The sequence below is a fragment of the Notechis scutatus genome, chromosome 4 (genome assembly GCF_049901735.1).
Source record: "Notechis scutatus isolate UNSWTSFEM ecotype Mainland chromosome 4, rNotScu1.2, whole genome shotgun sequence".
Lineage (NCBI taxonomy): Eukaryota > Metazoa > Chordata > Lepidosauria > Squamata > Elapidae > Notechis > Notechis scutatus.
Genome location: NC_142012.1, coordinates 62026158 through 62038834, shown reverse-complemented (window position 1 = coordinate 62038834; position 12677 = coordinate 62026158). Strand labels below are relative to the sequence as shown.

General features: G+C 42.8%; 1 protein-coding gene across 2 annotated transcripts in view; it reads right to left on the bottom strand.

Annotated features, from left to right (window-relative positions):
• Window positions 1-12677, bottom strand: part of CRACD (capping protein inhibiting regulator of actin dynamics) — a 169191-nt gene that overhangs the window by 84462 nt on the left and 72052 nt on the right. For both annotated transcript variants that reach the window (XM_087963598.1, XM_026676554.2), the window contains exon 2: window positions 8516-8618. The gene's annotated coding sequence lies outside the window, so the exon portion shown is untranslated. The remainder of the gene's footprint in view (window positions 1-8515; window positions 8619-12677) is intronic.

The window sequence follows — 12677 nt, the reverse complement described above, 5'->3', positions numbered from 1 at the left end:
TTTCATCTGCCACTAATTCCATAGTGGCATGATTACAGCATTTGCCAAAAGCTTCATGCAATCAATGATAAAACTCCAAATTTAAAGCATGCCCTTGAAAAGAAAAACATAGAGGGGAAAAAAAGCACAGAATGTAGGAAAATCACACTTCAGAACATCATGAAATTATGCTCTTCGCTTGCATAATTGCAAGTCAGAATCCTGCAGCAACGAACACAGCAACAGCACACAAATAACACACACATCGTTTGCAGTGATAAAGAGACAGAATTGTTACAATGGTGATTAAAACTGGCTATACCCACTGACTGAAAATTTCAGAGAGCAATTAATAGATGCATGGGAAAGAGATGGCGGTATGGGCAAATGCAATTTTGGAGATGGTTGAATATTAATAGTTTTGCTGCTAGATCCAAATCCAAGTGCAACTATCTCTAATAATTTTCACCAGTCCAAGAAAGATCCATTAAAGCAGAGGGTACTTTGGGTTTCTTCAATCAAACCATGTCATCTATGATTAGCGTTATCCATTTCTTACTTGGAAGTCCCAAGTAAGGACTTTTTTTTCAAAAGGCAGCTGGAGTTTGTTTTTCCTTGAAGATGTTTCGCTTCTCATCTAAGAAGCTTCTTCAGTTCTGACAGAACGGTGGAGGAAGGAATATAAATCCTGTAGCAAAAGCAGAGCCAATGTTCAGATCCACACTACAGCTCTAGTAGTGATTTCCCATCCAGATACAGGTAGTCCGCAACTTCTGACCACAATTGAGCCCAAAACTGATGTTGCTAAGTGATGAATTTGTTTTGCCCCATTTTACAACTTTACAATGGAAATTTTGAGCTCAATTGTGGTCGTAAATAAAATATTACCTATACAATGTTGCAGTTTATGAGGCTCATAAACAGTTTATGAGCCCTAGTTGCAGTTTATGAGGCTCACGTCTTTATAGTACCTATTAATTTTAATTAATCTCTCTATTACGGTAGGTCCTAAAATTGTTTCCAATGTATATTGTGTTTAAGAATAATGAGTTTGATAATGATAACATTGCAATTTAGCCACTTCCAAATCCAAGAACAAATTCTGTCTCTTTAATCTGTATCCCAAACCATACATTTTGTTATTCTTGTCCAATTTTGATAATGTTATTATTATTATTTTTCTGTACCTGGAGCATTGCTACCTAGTCCTTTGGACTGAACTTTGCGTTCTGTACCTCTTTCATCTGTAGCCATTGTTTGCTAAATGTTACTGGAACAAAATGTACAATACAACAGAGTCACATAGATTAAATCACAGAAATCAACTTTATCGTGGTTGAATTGCACGGTTTGTTTAATGATGAAATGAATCACCTCTATGCATCGTTTAGTCCAAAAGACAGACTCAGAACTATTGATATAAGTTTTTTTTTTTAACCCAACTCAGAGCTCATAAACAATCCTCCAACCCATTTTGTAACCACATAGCAAGGTGACCCTTAGAAGATAAGATCAACCTGGCATCTAACACTTAAGACTGCTCCAAGATTGAACCTTCCCTCCAGTCCTTGGGCGCCGTCTTTTGGGAGCAACCTGCTTTCGAGATCAGGAGAGCTTAATTATATCGACCCAAGTGTTCCTCTTATACCCACCACAAGTTGATCCTTGGTTCACAAGCTCGGATCAGCCTGTCCAACGGCTGACAGGAAGCAATGGTAGGTAACTTTATGGTGAGACAGAAAACAGAATTCTCTGCTGTTTCATGGCACAATCCTCCCCAAATCTGTCAGCTCTTCTTCATGTTCCTGCTTGATGTGGGTCTTCTTGGGGGGGGGGGATGGGATTCTAACGGTTTGGACCGTTTTGCGCGAACCGGATGTTAAATTTGCATCTGGTTCGCTGAACCGGTATTTGGACCGACCGCCCAGCTCCGCCCACCCTGCCCCACTCCTCCCAGGAGTGCCAAAGGAAAGGCTCAATAGTCTTGGACAATGCAGTTGTTTCCTGTTGTAGAGCGGCGATAAATACTGAGGCAGACATGGAGCTAACAGAAAAGAAGCTTTATTCCAAGAATAAAGGGTTGCCGCGGCTGCAGGCAGTCAGCTGATGCCGTTTGACAGCTCCTTTTATAGCCGGCTGTCAAACGGCATCAACCAATGAGAGCGGTCTGCGCTCCCGCCAGAAGCGCGGACCGGACTGAGGACTACAGTCAGTCTGTGAATACAACATTTCCTATGGTCTGCTAAGGAAGGAACAGAGCAGGGGTAGGATGCAAATATTTTTACTACTGGTTCTGGGGCCTGGTTAGGTGGGCGTGGCCATGGGACTGGGTGGGCGTGGCTTTTTCTTTTTCTTCTTTTTTTGCAGCACCCTCCCCCACGCTCCATTTTTTGGGCTTCCCTGAGGCCCAGGAGGCAAAAAAAAAAAATGGCGTGTGGGGGGTGGGGTGGGGGTGCTGTGCGCCCCCCCCTCCTGTGCTCTGTTTTTGGCCTCCTGGGCCTCAGGGAAGTTTCCTGGGTGAAGCAATAAGACAGAGAGGGGGATCCCGGCACAACTGATCGTCGGAACAGCCGATCGTCAGGAGTTTAAAAAAAAAAAAAAAGAAATACCGGTTCGGCTAAACTGTAACATTTTTTTGACTACTGGTTTGCTCGAACCGGGACGAACTGGTAGAATATCACCCCTGGACAGAGGTGGAAAATCCCATTTTCATCCTCCACAAATCGCTCAAGTAAGCAGTGATTTATGAAATCAAATTTGAACAAGGCAGTATTCTTGTCATTCTGGCATGGGGTGATGAAAATAAAATTAGAACTGTCATCATGTGCCCAAATATCCTGATATCCAAAGGAGCTAACATCTGGCAGAGATGATCAGGGCCTAATTCTCTCTCTCCCTCTCCTTCTCTCCATCTCTCTCTCTCTCTCTCTCTCTTTGTCTCTCTCTGTCTCTGTCTGTCTGTCTGTCTGTCTGTCTCTCTCTCTCTCTCTCTCACACACACACACAGAACAAACTTCCTATCACCTGGTGTGTGTGTGTGTGTGTGTGTGTCGGGGGGGGGGGATAATCTAGCATATGATCAAGAAAATAAATACACTGCAAATCAAAAGATTTGCTTTTTCTTTCCTGCCTGTTCTGGTTCTGGAGGAGGGATAATTAGGAAAGGTTAAAGGAGAAAAGGATATGAATGGAACAAAAGAAAAGACTTCCAGGAATGAATAACACTGATTTAATAAAGAAATGATAGCTTTTTGAATTCTATCCCCTTCTGCTTTTTATTTATTTATTATTCAGGAATAAAAGCTGCAAGGGAGCTACAGAAAGGGGTGGGGGAAGGCTTGGGGAAGACAACATACAGCTCCAATTTACGACGAAGAAGAAGAAGAAGAAGAAGAAGAAGAAGAAGAAGAAGAAGAAGAAGAAGAAGAAAGAAGAGAGGAGAGGAGGGAGGAGGAGAGGAGGAGGGAAGGAGAAGGAGAAGGAGAGAGGAGAAGGAGAAGGAGAAGAAGAAGAAGTCAGAATTTATTAACAAGTTAAGATAAAACAGAATAACAGATGTATGAGGTACTATAAAATAAAATAAAACACATATATAACTAAGCAGTGAGAACTACCACAAAGAGGCTATTTAAATGTTGAAATGGCACATCAGTTAGTGGTATTGGCGGTTTTCAACCACAAAACATTTGAGGTGAATAAAAAGCAAGAAATTACCCACTTGTTTGGGTGGGGGGGGGGGAACCGCTCTGGATACACACATATTGTAAGCATTCTATTCCTCAATTCCTAACAGACAATTCGGAACCAATTCATAGTTGTTATCACTTCTATAAAAATATCAAGACTCAGAAAATGCACAAAGAAAATCATGCGCTAATCTGCTCTCCCACTTTCCCTCCATCTGACCCAAAAGCGGGGTGTATATTGGGTTTACTCCCAGTTATGAAGGGTATAAAGTTCTTTCATCCTCACTCCATGCGAAAAGATAATAAAATAAAGAGTCCCTCCACTCTAGCCAATTTATGTTTGTCAGTAGAAATATTTCTCTGCATTTATCTGGTGGATTGAAAAAATAAAATAAAATGAGAAGTTGCTGTCTTCCACTGGAAGCTGTGTGACGGAAATCCAGTCTAGAAAATAGAAAATGAAAGCACTGAAATCTTCTCAGGCATCACCAATCGCTGTGCCGCCATACCTCAGTTGAATTTAAAAGCCCTTAATGAGATATGGAAATAACATGAGAAAATGCCCATAATTTATCCTCAGACTGTCTTCTGACCATCATTCCATGTAACTTTGGCTACTGGATCAGGAACGAAGAGAGCCAAATTCCTAACCAGTGTTTTTCAAACTTGACAACTTTAAGATGTGTGGAACTCTTAGAATCCCTTCATCCAATGGTTCTTAATCTGTGGTCCATTGACCTCTGTGGCAAGGCCAGCAATGTCACCACAGGCAGTCCGCAAAGGCTTGGAGAAATGTTATGATTTAAACCTTAAGTCGATGGCCACAAAAGGTATTTAAAGGGGGTCCATGATGAAGGAAAGGTTGAGAACCACTGTCTTAACCAGTTACTGTTCTAAGGAAGAAACATGTTCTAGGAATAAAATAATGGACCTTGGATGAGGAGGAGGAGGAGGAGGAAGAGCAAAGGTTGGATTCAGCCTTAAAGCCAGGAGAAAGAGGTTGAGCTATTATGCAAGAGCTCCCACCTGTGAGAAAACAGGCCTGCACTGAAGCAATGGGAAAAGAAAATGCCAAGTGTATTGTGGTTTCAAATAAGCTGGAGCAGAATCAGAAATTCAACTCCTGAAAGCAAATCATGTTACAAAAATTAGCTTGGTCGAGAGAGAGAAAGTTCTAGTAGTTAAGCTGCTGGCCTAGGAACCAGGAGACTGTGAGTCCTGCCTTAAGGCATGAAAAACCAACTTAGAATTCCTTAGAATAGAATGAGCTGGAAGGGACCTTGGAGGTCTTCTAGTCCAACCCTCCACCCCTGCTCAAGCAGGAGACCCATGATGGGGAACCTATGGCATGCGTGCCACAGGTGGCTCTCGGAGCCATTGGTGCGGGCACGTCAGCCCCAGCCAAACTTACCTACACTGTGCACGCGCACGCCTCCCATCTGATTTTCGGCCGTTGGAGGCCGTTTTTGCCCTCCCGGAGGCTCGAGGGAAACCTCTGCAGCCTCGGGAGGCCGAAAAATGGGCCTTCCAGAAATACTGGAAATGCCGAAACGGGCCCGTTTTCAGCCTCCCGAGACGCCAGAGGCTTCCCTCAAGCCTCCGGGAGGGCGGAAACAGCATCAAACAAGCTGAAAATCAGCTGGGAGGCACGCGCACATGTGCACGCCCAGTGCAGGTAAGGGGCAGGGTGGGGTGTTGCATGCGCATGTGCAGGGGGCACATTGCATTGTGGGTGCCGGCGTGCGTGCGTTTATGGCACACCGCAACAAAACGGTTCGCCATCACTGCCCTATACCATTGCAGATAAGTGACTGTCTAGACCAGAGGTCTCATTCTCGCTGCCCGGGACGATATCCTGTGGCCCCACCGTGATATGAAAGTATAACATTTGAGGATATTTTTTAACAACGTTTTTGTGGAATTCCTTATGCGGCCCAGCCTCCCCAGCCTCTGCCTCCAGCGGCCCCCAGGTAAATTGAGTTTGAGACCCCTGGTCCAGACTCTTCTTAAAAACTGGGTGACTTAGTCAGTCACCCTTTCAGCTCAATACACCTCATAGGATTGTTGTTGTGGGTCAAATAGAAGGAGAAAGAAGTATTAGTTATGTCCGCCATCTTGATTTTTTTGGGTGAACAACAATAAAGGAAGGATAATAAACAAACAACTGTCACTCTGAAGCAAAACAGTACATAGAAGAAGTGAACTCCAGTGTTGTTTGATATACAGCTAATTAAAGAGTTTGTAAATAATTTCCAGCTATCTAGACATCAAGCAACTACGGGCATAAAGTGTGTGTGTTAGCAGAGGGACCCAGACTAAATACAAACATATTTATTTGCTGATTTCGAGGACTAAAAGTGCTAGGGGAAGCTGGGAATTTGCATGGTGAACAAATGTACAAAAGCCAACACACCTTGAATACTGGTTCACATGGCTGTAAAGACTTTTCTATCAACTACAGGCAAACATTATACAAGATGCAGGCACAGATACAGTGTGTAAGGCTTGCTTTTAACTGAATTGCTGGTTTACTAATTAATGTAAAATTGGTTTCCCTTCATGGATGCAAATTTGGGTCACTTTTAATGGGAGAAATTTCAGTATAGCTCTCGTTCAGACGTCCACCTGAGTGGACACAGCCCTTCAGATCCTATTGCATCTGAATGCCTGAGCAAAGTGATAAACTGGATTCTTTATTCCTGAATGCCAGCTGATACCCAAACTTAAATTCACCTCTTTGGAAACAGTAAATCAATAATAATGTAACGATCATCATTATTTGACTATTTCTGCAGGAACATCAACAGGCAGGGAGGTTTAAAAAAAATCAAGATGGCGCTGACAATTAAGCATAAAAAGGGGGCGGAGTTTCAGTCACGTGGTTCCAGCTTCCATCTTGATTTGATTTATTTCCCCTCCCCCAGCTGAATTTTTTTTAGCGATAGTGGCGAATATCTGTAGCTTGGGTGCAGGGTGAAAGGGGAGGCCTATTTTATTTCCCAAGCTCATGAGTTGGTTTCCAAACAATTCATTACCAAGCTAAGTAACGTCTTCGGTAGAATTTAGGGGATGTTGGTGTTCTTCTGCTTATAAAGACTTCATGTGGTCAGCGGGTCTTCTGATGGGGAGGTCACATCAGGTAAGGATCTTGTGATGGGTCAGGTGTAGGTTCTGCCAAGTGAGAATCTTGTGATGGGCCTTCTTATGGGTCAGGTGTGGGATGCAGAAGTGGGGTACTGCCGGTTCACACTAGTTCTTGCAAACCGGTAGTTAAGATTAGGCACAGTTCAGCAAACCGGCAAATCCCACCACTGGCTGACCCTCCCCCTGCCCGTTTTTGGGCTGTTTTCAGGCCATTTTCTGGGTCATTTACTAGGCTGTTCTCAGGATGTTTGGGGGCCATTTTCAGGCCATTTTGGGCCGTTTTCAGGCTGTTTTTCAGGGCGTTTTCTGGACCAAAAATGGCCTGAAAATGGCACCCATAACAGCCTGAAAATGGCTGAAAAAAAGGCCTGAAAACAGTCCTAAAACAGACCAAAAATGGGCAGGGGCGGGGCCAGCCAGTGGTGGGATTAGTCCCAACTGGCTGTTGTGGTTCGTCGGGTGCGGACAACTGAAGACTCTGACAGCGAAGACTCGGACGAGGGGCCTGTGTGTAATGCAGGGATGGGGCCAGGACTATCAGAGAGTGGGGTACTGCCTTTGGAGGTTGTGGAGTCTGGTAGCAGTGACAAAGAGGACTCCAGAGAGCCTGTGTGTGCATGCAGGGCTGCTCAAAGGAAAGAGCAGCTGAAGCAGCACAGGCGACTTAGGAATAAGGCTGGAAGGTGATGGCCCCTCCCATAAGGGATAAAAGCCAGCCTTTGGGGTTGGTTTCTTTGCAGGAAGCAAAGAAGTTCTTTCTACTCAGAGTCCTTGTTGAAGCCCTGCTTACTGCGGTTTGTTTTTGGAAACTTCTGGCTTTGGATATTTATCTGCAATTAGTCTTTTGTTCTTGGCAGCCTTTCGCAATCTTGAAAGGGCTCGCTCTTATCTGGGACAATTAGTTTTAAATGACTCTTGGCTGTGAATGCACAAAATTCACAGCGCCGCATCAAAAAGTTCTGCTTTTATACATGCTTTGTGTTTGTTTGACTTGTACAAGGCTTGGGTCAGAACCCTGGCTGAATCCTACCTCTTCTTTTCAGGCGAGGGGCTGGGAGGTGGGGCTGGGTGTGATGAGTGATGTCACCCTCCCAGTCACATGACCAATCAGCCACGCCTACCCAGCCAGAGAACCGGTGGTTAAATAAATGTGCAGCTCACCACTGTGTGGATCACATCATGTGAGGGTCTTGTGATGGCTCTTGTGATGAGTAGGTCATGTCAGGAAAGGGTCATAGGGAGGTGGAAGTGCTAGTTGGAGCGGGTTGCATGAGTTGGTTGACGGGTGGTTCCATTTTGGTTGGCTGTGTTGTTGATTTGAATTCTGAGGAGTCCATTGGCTGGTTGTAGGTTGATGTGTCTGTTGATGGAACTGCTTTTGGAGTGCCTGCATTTTTTAAAGATTATTGCAGTGTATAAACCCCATAGCAAACGGGGAGACATATTTTGAGGATGGACAAATCACTCTTTTAAACCACATTGGTTTGTCTACAAGGTTTGCTGTGATTTTTTAAAAAATTCAAAAATCATGGCTTGGATTGTTTTTGGGTTCTACCTGTAAGGTTAAAACTTTCAAAAGAAATGGAAGGAAAACCAAGACCTGGCTGTATCAATTATAACATTTTTTTCACCTGCAAAACTAATTCTGATTTATTTAAAAATAATGGTTTGTGTTAAGTCCAAATAAAAGTTGAAATATTCCTTACCGCTGTCAAATGTAATCTTCTGTTCTTCCACTCAAGCTTCTTCTAAACTTCAGAATTTTGCATACAATCCGTGGGGAGCGCCTGTTAATGATTATGTTTCCAGCTGTTTATGAAGAAATAGCAACAGAATTATAAGTTAGGAGAGAAAGACAATTCTCTAAGTGACAATTTGCAGCAGAAACTCACACTTGCCTTCTCAGCAGTGCGCCCTGCAATGTTCAAGTAGGTTTTTGTCTCAGAATATTAATTCAGTTTTACTGATTTCGGTATTTTTCACCTGCTTTAGGTTGCATTATTCTGTGATTTTGTTACTGCTTTAAGTAGTTAGAGAGAAAGTCTGCATATGTGTTGTGGTTTACCCGCAGCAGGTGTGGACAGCTGAGGTCTCAGAGAGCGAGGACTCAGGTGAGGGGCATGCGTGTGATGCAGGGATGGGGCCAGGACCATCAGGGAATGGAATGCTGTCTTCGGAGATTGTGGAGGCTGGCAGCAGTGATGAAGGGGTCCCCCAGGAGCCTGTGCTCAATTCATGTGCGCACAGGGCTGCTCGAAGGAAAGTGCAGCTGCAGCAGCACGGGCGACTCGGGAATAAGGCTGCAAGGTAATGGCCCCTCCCTTAAGAGATAAAAGTCAGCTGAGAAACCGGAGTTCTTTGCAGGAAGCAAAGAAGTTTTTGCACTGAAACCTTGTGGACATTTGGACTTTCTTAGTTTGTGTTTGGAGACTCTTTGTGTTTGAAATACTTCTTGGCAACTTTATTTAGTATTCTTGGCAGCCTTGCACAACCTTGGCAAGGCTCGTTCTTATCAGAGACGATTAGTTTGAAACAGCCTTTCAGCCATGAAGGAACGAAATTCATAAAGAATCATTAAAAGGTTTTGCTGTTACCTCTGTTTCGTGTTTGTTTCCTTGGAACAAGGTTTGGGTCAGAACAATATGTCACATGCAAACCCTGGTGGCTGTAGCTTCTCGACATAATTGTTACACTATTGTTATCAAGATCACTCAAACTCAACAACCAATTTCACCAAACTAAAATTTTAGTTTAATAAGCAGATAAGATGCTTCCAATTTCCGCACATGGTTTTAAAAAAAAAGTAATACAGTGAAATTTAAATGTTATTTTATATTCCATGTTATGTCATTGAAATTCAGGATTCGCGTACGGGTAGCCCTCAACTTACAACAGTTCACTTAGTGACCGTTTGAAGTTTTAATGTCACTGAAAAAAAGCAAAATCAAGGGAGTGGCCACTTAACAACCATGTTACTGATTTAACAATGGCAGTGATGCGCCATTAATAAACTTAATAAACGTTTCCCTGAGCAGCCTAATATCTGGGCCCAACTGTCATCATAAATCGAGGACTACCTGTATTTTCCATCAGCAGGAAGGAAAAAAAAACCTGAGCCCTGAAACTAAATGTAAAGCTATTTAGTTTACATTCAAAACAATACTTTCAGACTAGTAAACAGAGATGGCAGTGGTGGGATTCAATTTTTTTTTACTACCGATACTGTGGGCGTAGCTTGGTTTGGTGGGCATGGCAGGGGAAGGATACTGTAAAATCTCCATTCCCTCCCCACCCCACTAACCTGCTTTCCAGCTCCGTTCTCCTGTGCAGGGCAACCCAAGAAGACCCAGCCAATCAGCTGGGACTCAGGAGGCGGGGAATGGATGGGGGCGGGGCCAGTCAAAGGTGGTATTGGCCAGTTCTCCGAACTACTCAAAATTTCCGCTACTGGTTCTCCAGAACTGGTCAGAACCTGCTGAATACCCACCTCTGAGAGACAGCTGCATTTTAATGGGAACTTGTTAACTCTAAATGGACGGACAGAACATGGTACACAAAGCACTTTTAGGGGAAGACAAAACGGTTCTAAGAATGAGGGGAAGGAATTAATTGCACTGTGTGCAATTAGACTTATTTTTTTTTAATGAAGGGTAACAGGCTGCCAAATGGCATTCATTGGGAACAGCCACATCTGTTTTTCCACTGCATGCTTTGTTCATAATGCAAATTATGGGCTTGGTTGAAAGAAGCTGGATGAGCTCATTCCCACCTTAGATTTTGAGGCTCTGTTTGGGTTTTTATTTTCTCTGATAACAGCTACTTTCCCTTGGGGGAAAAAAAAAAGCCTAAAATGGCTGGGGCCCCACCTCCTCCTTTTCAGGCCCTCTATTTCTTTCACGGCACCTCTTTTTCTGCTTTTTAAAATTTTTATTTCCAGCCTTATCTTCTTTTTCTTTTCTTCTTCTTTCGAATGGGAAAAAGAAAATCTTTGCAGCTGGAGGCTTAATGGATCACTTGGGAAGGGATGGTGTTGTTGAAATTAGACAATGACTGGGCACAAAACCTGCTTTTTAGTGCCTTTCAGCTTCCTTCTCCAACATACAGGTAGCTCTTGACTTAAGACCACAGCTGAGCCCAAAATTTATGGTGCTAAGTGAGACATTTGTATTTTTTTTAAGTTTTTTATTTATTTTGATAACAAACATTGACAAATACAAACATAAAACATCAAGCAAAACCATCTTTCCAATGTTCAGTGTGTCGGTTGATATATCTCTTTTGTGCACAATATCAACAGTCTTTCCCTACTAAATTTACATATATAATTCATATTATATAAATCAACCACTTATATTACATTACGTTATTATTAACTCCTTATTAGACTTTAATTATAAATTCACACCATCCTTTTCGAGCAAATCTTGAGCAAATCTCTAAGGGAGACATTTGTGAGTTTTTACTTCGTTTTTACGGCTTTTCTTGCCACCTTTGCTAAGTGAATCAGTGCAGGTGTTATTTTCACAACACGGTTGTTAAATGGATCTCGTTTCCCCGTTGACTTTGCTTGCCAGAAGGCCACAAAAAAGGGATTACACAACCTCATCATAAATAGGAGTCAGTTGCCAAGGGTCTGAATTTTGATCATGAACGTGACCATGGGAATGCTGCAATGGTGGTTAAGTGTGAAAAATATGGTCATTTAAGTCACTTTTTTCAGTGCCTTTGTAACTCTGAATGGCCACTAAATGCACTTTGTAAGTCGAGGACTACCTGCAGTTATTTTCCAATATCTCTGCACACCCGGATGGAGCATTACTAAGGAAAAATGGTTGCTTTTACACTCACTTTCTCAAGCATGGGACAGAAATATAAAACTGAAAAGTTAGTGACTGCAACCACGCCTTGCTTGCTCTAGAGTGGTAATGCTTACACTGTTGGAGCCAATTATTCCTTTTCCCAGTCTCAAATAATGCCATTAACACACACACACACACACACACACACACAGATTGTGTGTGCATAAGCGCACACAATGTGCACAGGGATGTGCCTACCATCCCTGTCCTATTGTCCCCAAGTATTAGTTCCTATTTCTTGTATTTAAATTTATGTTTATTGTTGTTTCTGTTGTATTGTAACATTTTGACAAATAAATAAATAAATGAGAGAGAGAGAGAGAGAGAGAGAGAGAGAGAGAGAGAGAGAGAGAGAGATTCTGGTCGTCTGCACAAGCGTCTTGACAATGGCAATGCCAAACAGGATCCGCAACTCACAAAAAAGCAATTACAAATTACTCCGTCATTGCTCCAGGATAATTGCATGCCCAGAACTGGAATTGAATTTGCCTGCAAGGACTGTCACCTGGAAGATTGTACTGGGGAATTTTATGTCTTCCCCCAGCATTATTGTGTGGGAAGCTGCCACCTCCCCTGAAGAATGAAATATTTTGGGAAATATTAAAAAGGCAGAATATTATTTTTCCCTAAAGGAGAAACAGAGAAACGTGCTCTTAAAGACGGAAAACTTTTTTTTTCTTAATAGCCCACAGCCGATGCCAACACTGGAGGGGATCAAGAGCTTATTGAAAGAAGAAACCAGCTATCTAGATGGCTCTATTCATAAGCAAAACAAATACTGCAGGCAGAAATCCTTTCGAGGCAGGACATTTCGAAACTGCTTTCAGCTAAGTATGACAGCTAAAAAAAAGCAGAGTGATAAGATTAGAAGCAGCTCCTCACCCAAGATCCAACACAGGACAAAAGCCATTAAACCACAATAGGAATTGCCCAACACCCTTTCAGAACATAAGCCCCTTCATTGCACCAGCCCAGAGCCTCGGAGCTCAGATAAACAATAAGCTGAAAA